The sequence below is a fragment of the Corythoichthys intestinalis genome, chromosome 19 (genome assembly GCF_030265065.1).
Source record: "Corythoichthys intestinalis isolate RoL2023-P3 chromosome 19, ASM3026506v1, whole genome shotgun sequence".
In the NCBI taxonomy this organism is placed as follows: Eukaryota; Metazoa; Chordata; class Actinopteri; order Syngnathiformes; family Syngnathidae; genus Corythoichthys; species Corythoichthys intestinalis.
In genome coordinates this window covers 27710203-27719016 of record NC_080413.1, presented here as the reverse complement: position 1 = coordinate 27719016, position 8814 = coordinate 27710203, and the positions used below count along the sequence as shown (strand labels likewise).

Here is an 8814-nt window from a genome sequence, read left to right as displayed (position 1 = left end):
TCATTTTAATCAGTTTGAGCGGGGCATGTGCGTTAATTGCGTCAAATATTTTAATGTGATTAATTTTAAAAAATAATTACCGCTCGTTAACGCGATAATTTTGACAGCCCTAGTTAATACACAAATTTGTGTTCAAATATTGCAATTTAAATTTATTAGCAAAATCCAGACATTTTTTTCTGGAAGTTTTCAAAATGTTTCAGAGGTAGTTTTTGAAAATAAAGGTTTGAATAGAACGGTCTATTACCTCAACCTATACATATGCACTGCAAAAAACCACCTCCTTAAAACTGGGGGGAAAAAATAACAACAACAACAAAACTTAAATTCCCTTGTTTTCAGTGTAAATCCACTAGAAATCAATGAAATTATCTGGCAGGGCTTCAAGTAAATTTTACTCACTTAGATTTCTTGAAATAAGAAAAATAGCTAGCTGAAAATAAGCTTAACAGACTTATTTTAAGCAAAACATTTGTATATTTAATCTTTTTTTAAAAATTGTATGTCAGAAATGTTCATAATTTAAGAATAGATATTGTTCAAAACATTTTTTGAAAGAATTTTTTTCTTGATTTAGGTGAAAAATGGCCAACTTTTAGATGTATGGTCTTGACAAGAACAAATAGTAATATTTACTTAAAGGAAGAATCTGATGCATTAATCTGTTCACTAGCTTTTAACACTCAAAACACGATGAAGAAAATTATTCGACTAGATTTAGGAACAATTATAAGATTAAGATGTAATAAATTTGCAGTGTGAAAGTATAAGTCAATACAGATTTATTTTGCATTAATCATTTAGCCCATCAATTAATTAGGTTCATATTGGTGAGAAATTACCCCCGTTTACACAATCTGTTTGGTCTTATTAATGTCCCGTTCCCAGCAAAAAGTGTACATGCTGTTATATCGTCCCTACCAATATTGACACCAAACCTACGCCCTTGGTTTATATAATAATTGCAATACAGAACACCCAAGAATTTTACAAAACAACAGAGAACTAGAGCAACAGTCAATGATTTCCCCTCCTGTTGCAAACCTGGACTTAAATGAAAGGGGCAATCCAGTTAAGCGTAATGTTTACATTTGTGGGTCAATCCAATGTCCATCACAAATGAGATAAAAACACATCTCTGATGTTCAGTTTGCAGATACGCAGCTACTTAGATAGGAGCTAGTTTTCATTTTAAAAGCAACATGATGAAGATGTTTGCCTTTACGGTGGTCGTCATCTTTGTCTTCCAGGTAAAAAAACTCTTAATTCCAACATCACAATTTCTGTCAGTAATTTTCCTCAAGAGAAAATAATGTATAATAGCGTCTGAACCTTAAATATATCTAATAGGCTAAAAGGTACAAAAATATGTTTTATGTAGTTTTTGCTTTATTATGAAAATGAGCCTTAAAAATCTATGGAAATTTGTTTGAAACTATAATGGCATATTGATACATGACCTTTCCCCCAATCTTTCGCAAACATAATGTTAAACAAAATTTAATATAGTTTAGGCAATAAAAAATGCACAATAATAGTATTTTGAAGATTAGATGAAACATAGTTGCGTGATGAAAAGGAACTGTTCACCTTAGTGTGATTTTATTTTCTGTAAGGCAAATTTTTAACTGTGTTAAAAAAAAGTGCAACATTTTTAAAATCTACCGTATTCATCAATTTTCGACACTGAAAGTAAATAAGTTATTATAAATTGAATTGAGATCCGAATGAGGACCAAGCAGCATTTAGACTGCAAAAACACACCTCCTAAACATTTTTCTGCTGGGCAAAAAAAAAAAAAAATCTGCTGATTTTTACTCTACTCAAGCACCAGAACAAAGTGCAATTTTTTTGGTTGGGGATATTTCATGTTATTTTTAATATTAATGTTAATGTGTTTTTGATGAGAAATTAGCACTATACCTTATCCTTTTTGAAGTTACATTTGGTCAGCCATTTTCAAAGAGCTCAAAAAAGCAAAGAGGGTGTGCCAAACCTCATGATTTGATTTCATTTGGTAAAGTTTCATACAAACGGCTCTCAGACGTCGCAATAGCAACTAAATTCAGTGTATTTATTGTTTTGGAGATGCTAACAAGTCATGTCCTTCAGCAGCATGTTTAGGTCTGATGGGGTTAAAACTAGTTTAATTCCCTTTTTTTCAGTGTAATTCTATTAGATATGAATGGAATTATCTGCCAGTGCTTCAAGTAAATTTTACTCACTTAGATTTCTAGAAATAAGAAAAATAACTAGCTGAATAAAAGCTTAACAGACTTATTGTAAGCAATAATTTTGTATAGTTAATCTTAAAAAAACTTTCTTGTCAGAAATGTTCTTAATTCAAGAATAGATATTCTTCAAAACATTATTTGAATGCATTTTTTTCTTAATTTTGGTGAAAATTTACCAACTTTTAGATGTATGGGTTTAATGAAAACAAAAAGTAATATTTACCTAAAATAAGTGGAATAACCTGATGCATTAATCTGCAAACTACAGTAGTCTTTAGCACTCAAAACAAGATTATTTGACTAGATTTAAGAAAAATAATCTAGTTAAGACGTTATAAATTTGCACAGTGCAAAAATACACTTCCTTAAAACTACCGTAATTTTTAGACTACAAGCCGCTATTTTTTTTCTTCATTTTGAATCCTGCAATTTATTGTCCAGTGTCCAGTTATTTGTTGATTTATTTGGGTTAATAGGTAACACTTTATTTGACAGCAGCGTCATAAGACCATCATAATTGTGACATGACTCTACTATTGGTAATGCTTATGACAGATGTCACGAGGTGTTATCCGGCAAATTATGTCACTAACTCCATTTATGTCCAGCTTGGATCTTTTACATCCATTCAAAAGTAAGCTAATTTGCCAGATAACAGTAAATGACATCTGTTATAAGCATTTATTAATGCTCATGACAGTGTCATGTCGTAATTATGATTGTCTAATGACAGTCTTGTGGCGCCACTGTGAAATAAAGTGTTACCAAATACCATAACTAACAATGAATGAAACAACTGGAACAGTAACTAAAGAAACTTGGCACAGAACATAAATTTCGATTGGTATTTACATCTGTAGCGCTGCAATGCATGCTAGGAGGCATGTTAGACAACAACAGCATGACAGCAGGTGGCAGCAGAAGACCAAGGGAGCAGTGATGGCAAAATGAAGCTTCTTGGAGCAATGAAACTTTTCAGCCAATTGATTCAAAGCTTCATGTTGGTTCATTTGGTTTTATGACAGTCGTGTGATGCCGGTGTCAAATAAAGTGTTACCGGTTAATATCTTTTGGTGTAAATATCCCATAATACAGTGAGGACAGCAGCGGCATATCTATGAACAAATGTCGTTTTCACGTCAAATTTGGTGGGTGGCGGCTTATAGTCAGGTGCGCCTTATAGTGCGAAAATTACTGGTAGTTAAATTACCTTGCTTTCAGTGCAACTCTACTAGAGATTAGTGGAATTATCTACCAGTGCTTCAAGTAAATTTTACTCACTTAGATTGCTTGAAATAAGAAAAATAACTGGCTGTAAATAAGACGAAGAGACTTATTTTAAGGAATGAATTTGTATATTTAATCTTAAATAAAAAGTTGTTCCTAATTCAAGAATAGATATTATTACAAACATTATTTGAAAGCAACTTTTTGTAGATTTAGGTGAAAAATTACCAACCAACCAAATTATCTTTAACGCTCAAAAAGAGATGAAAAAATTATTTGTCTAGATTTAAAATAAATTATCCGATTAAAACGCTATAAATTTGCATTTTAGTGTCAAACAGGGGTGTCAAACCAGTCCTTAAAGGACCGCAGTGGGTGCTGGATTTAATTTTAACCAAACGAGATGAATACCTTTTCACCAATCTGTTTTACAAGTGTAATCAGTTGGTTGCAGCCTTGCATTCTAGTAAGAACCTCATTGGTTGAACTGTCTAAATCTGTTAGAACAAAGACCAGGACCCACCGCGGCCCTTTGTGGAATCGGTTTGACACCTGTCATTTAGAATATGGATAATTGTGTTAATAATGTACAGCATAAAAATATTTGATTACCGTAATTTTCGGACTATAAGGCGCACATGACTATAAGCCGGCACCCACCAAATTTGACACAAAAGCGGTATTTGTTCACAGATAAGCTGCACTGGACTATAACCCGCAGCTAACCTCACTGTATTATGGGATATATACACCAAAAGATATCAACCGGTAACACTTTATTTGGCAGCGGCATTATAAGACTATCATAAGACCAAATGAGCCACCATGAAGCTTTGAACCAATTGGCTGCAAAGCTTCATTGCGTCAAGAAGCTTCATTTTGCCATCACTGCTCCCATCAGGGAGACAGTCAACCTCTGCTGCCATCTGTTGTCAACACTGTTGTCATCCAACATGCCTCCTAGCATGCACGGCTGCGCTCCATATGTAAATATCCATCAAAATTCATGTTCTTTGCTAATTATTTCCAGTTGTTTCATTCATTGTTAGTAATGGTATTTGGTAACAAGTGGCGCCATGAGACTGTCATAAGACCATCATAATTATGACATTATTAGCATTAATGAATGCTTATGATAGATGTCATTTAGTGTCATCTGGCAAATTATCTCACTTTTGAATGGATGTAAAGATCTGAGCTGGACATAAATGGAGTTAGTGACATAATTTGCCGGATGACACTTAATGACATCTGTCATACTGCGGAAAACACTTAGGTGACTTGACGTTCCGCTCTGCGACCCCCAATTTGGCCAAATTTCAAAATTGTCCGATATGCATGTGTGGGACATTATTGAAAAGCTTAAAATCACGATTATCTGGGGGAAGAAAAATAATGGAAAGGAGGGCATTTAAAAAAAAAAAAAAAGTTTTTTTAAACAGCAAAACCCTTTCTGGAGTTGAGAGCACGGGAGAGCAGAATTACAGATGCCATGACTTTAACGAGATATTATCGCGTACTTACCTTGTTTCGATACAAAAACTTTTTTGGATTTTTGGGGGATTTTATGGGTGAAACATGGTAATATAACAAGGGTCACGATGCAGACATCGCAGACATCAAGGAGTGGTCGAGATTTTCTTTTTCATATATTTACCCTTATAAACGTTTTTTTTTTTTCTTTTTCAATTTTTCTTTGTTTGGATCGAATGTTAGATGATAAATAAATTGGGGAAAATGCGACAGTAACAAAAAAATAGAATTTAGCGATAGTTATGAGGTAGATATCCGTGACTTTTTTTACAGACGCCATTTTTTTCATTGTGACGTAATTTGTTTAAAAAATTAAAATATGTGAGTGAATAATTTTTTAAAGTTTTTTTGTTGTTGTAAATATTAGACATCAATTAATGATTCTAAGCTAAAAATGACATACATTTTTAATAATAAATATAAATACTTACCTTGTTTTCATGGCTGGGTTGAAACAAAAACGGTTGCGCGACGTCTGTAACCGGGGGTTTCCAGGGTAAAACGGGCAAATTAAATTCATGCGCCATGAATCTGCTATGGAAGCATATAGACATATTGCTCTATCAAACACAACAGTTGTGTTAGCTTAAAATACAGCAGTTTCTTTTAAAGAGGAGTGCAAGAGCAGAAACTGCTTTTTCAGTCTTGTCTGTGTTTTCCGCCATACAGTGCTGCTCAAAAGTTTGTGAACCCCCTCAACATTTTGGAATTTTCTATTATTTCAACCTGATTTCCTAATCAATCAATTCAGTAGTTTTTTTTTGTTTTTTTAACAGTTGTGTTGTCGAGACTAAATTAAAAAGAGTTTTCATCAACTGATGTAGGTGCAAAATTGAACTGTTTGGTCACAACCAAAACCGCCATGTCTAGCGAAAAGTCAACACTGCATACCACCAAAAGAACCTTCTCCCAACAGTGAAGCATGGAGGTGGGAATGTCAAGATCTGGGCTTGCTTTTCATCCTCAGGACCTGGACAACTCCACATAGTCCAGGGAATCATGAATTCTGAGGAATATTGTCAAATCCTAGAACATAACCTGACGCCATCTGTTTTGAAGTTAAAGCTTGGCAGAAGGTGGATCATGCAACATGATAATGATCCAAAGCATTCCAGCAATACAACCAAGGAATGGCTGAAAAAGAAGAAGATTCGTGTTCTGGACTGGCCCAGTCAAAGTCCTGACCTAAATCCCATTGAAATGCTGTGGCGGGACCTGAAGCGAGCAGTTCATGCCAGACGCCCATCAAACCTCTCTCAACTGACTGCGTTCTGCAAGGAAGAATGGGCAAAAATCCCCCAAAGTAGATGTGAGAGGCTGATTAGTCACTACAGAAACCGTTTGGTTGAGGTAATCTCTGCAAAAGGAGGCGCAATATCCTATTAACTGAAGGGGTTCACATACTTTTGCACACATGATATCTGAGTTTTTCTTAAATCAACCACTTTTGTTAAATAAAGAATGACAATATAACTATTTCTTTTGTTTCAGTCCATTATTTGGAATGTTAGTATTGTGGATTTGGGTATAACTTAACATTTAATAAGGTTATTTTAGTTTTTTTTACAAAAAATCTGACCATCGCTGTGGGGTTCACAAACTTTCGAGCAGCACTGTATGCATTCATTAATGTGCCTAATAGTGTCATGTCATATTTATGACGGTTTTATGGCAGTCTTATGATGCCGCTTTCAGATAAAGTGTACCTATTAACTCAAATAAGTCAACAAATAAGACGCACTGGACTATAAACCGCAGGATTCAAAACGAAGGTAAAAAGTAGCGACTTAGAGTCCGAAACTTACGGTAACTACTGTATCTTTAAATATTTGCTATATATGAGCAAATGTTCTTCACATTTACAGGTGCCAGGCTGTCTCTCGTCCTGCTACATATTTGACTCTGTAGCCGACTGCTCTTTTAAGAACCTGTACTGGATTCCTTCCCTACCTCCCAACATCACCCACCTGTACGTGGAGGCGAACCGAATCCGTGAGATTAACGCCTCCTCTTTATCAGGCCTGGAGATGCTGCAAGAACTGGATTTGGGTCATCAACATTCAACTTTAGTGATCCAAAACAATGCATTCAGCAGACTAAGACACCTCAGGAAGTTGGTGCTGGGCTTCAACAAGCTTCAACTGGAGCCACATGCCTTTTCGGGATTGCCCAGTTTGGAGAATCTCCAACTAGATTATTGTTATCTTCAAGACTCCATCCTAACGGGAGACTATCTGAAGCCTCTTTCTTCTTTAAAGACTCTTAACCTGTTTGGTAACCGGATAGAGACACTCCAGCTTTCCATATTCTTTTCCAATTTGACTAATGTGAAACATTTGAATCTAAAACTGAATAGAATCAACAAAATATGTGACCCTGATTTTGCTGCCTTCCAGGGTAAACAATTTGAATTTTTAAGTTTAGACTCCAACAAATTGTATAATCAAAGCTCTGATCAGCGCACTTGTGGGAAACCGTTCAGAGGAATATCTTTTGGAACACTTGACTTGTCCAATAATGGGTTTAGCAGAGACAACTTAAAGCAGTTTTTTAAAGCTATAGCAGGTACAAAGATCTCTCATCTTAAACTATCAGGACACATAGGTAAAGGCTTTTCATTTAGCAATTTCCAAGATGTGGACAGAAGCACATTTGAGGGCCTCAGTAACAGCTCTATCAGTACATTAGATCTGTCTAAAAACATGTTATTTGCCTTACGTCAGGGAACTTTTAATACACTTACAGAAGCTAAAGTCATTGACCTTTCTCAAAACCAAATCAACCAAATTCACAAAAATGCCTTTGATGGTCAGGAAAATTTAAAGATGCTCAATCTGTCCCGTAATTTGCTCGGAGATATCCGTGCTCACAGTTTCGCTCCTCTAAAGAACTTAAAAGTTTTGGACCTTTCTTATAATCACATCGGTATTTTGGGCTATATGGCATTTAGTGGACTTCTCAGTCTAGAAGTTTTACATCTGTCAGGAAACTCTCTCAGGGAGTTTGGATTCCCCAGCACTGTGCCCAAGTTAACTTATCTCAATTTGTACGACAATAAATTGACCTTCGCAGCAGTGGATAGCATTACAGCATTCGCCCCAAATGTCACGTATTTGAACATTCAAACCAACAGATTTGAAAACCTGCAGGGTGCGCACACCTTTATAACTAAACTGAAGAAACTCCAGCATCTTTTCTTTGGAGAGAATCCCATCAGGTGGTGCACAGTGAATGACCACGCTTCTAAAACGAAACAGAGTGGTATTGAAGTGTTAGATTTTCACAGCATCAACCTGCAGTCGATTTGGTCTCAAGGCAAATGCCTCAATCTGTTTGAAGGGCTCCATCGTTTGGTCAGTCTGAGATTAAGTTCTAACAATTTACGTTCCCTCCCTGAAGGCATCTTTAAGGATCTCACGTCACTTCTCGGGATGGACCTCTCATCCAACACTCTAACATATCTCCAACGTGATGCCTTTCCCCAAAGCCTCAAAATACTAAACCTCGCTAACAACTTCATAGTGTCACCTGACCCAGCTCCCTTTCGCACGCTTGACATCCTTGATTTCAATAATAACCGATTCCACTGTAACTCAGACCTGAAAAACTTCTTGATGTGGATTAAGGAAACAAATGTAACATTTTTGAGTCCTGTTGAGGAGTTCAGATGTGAATTTCCCTTTTCTCTGTATAATATTCCTCTGTTAAATTACTCCACTCAGCTTCTTGGTACTGGAAGCACTTAAAAAGGAGTTTATAATCTAATATAACCTTAATTTTTGGACTATAAAGCGCACCTGACTAAAAACCGCCACCATAA

General features: G+C 35.7%; 1 pseudogene; it reads left to right on the top strand.

Moving 5' to 3' along the window:
• The first annotated feature begins 1098 nt into the window (after positions 1-1098).
• LOC130907487 (toll-like receptor 5) lies at positions 1099-8609 on the top strand (annotated as a pseudogene).
• The last annotated feature ends 205 nt before the right edge of the window (positions 8610-8814 follow it).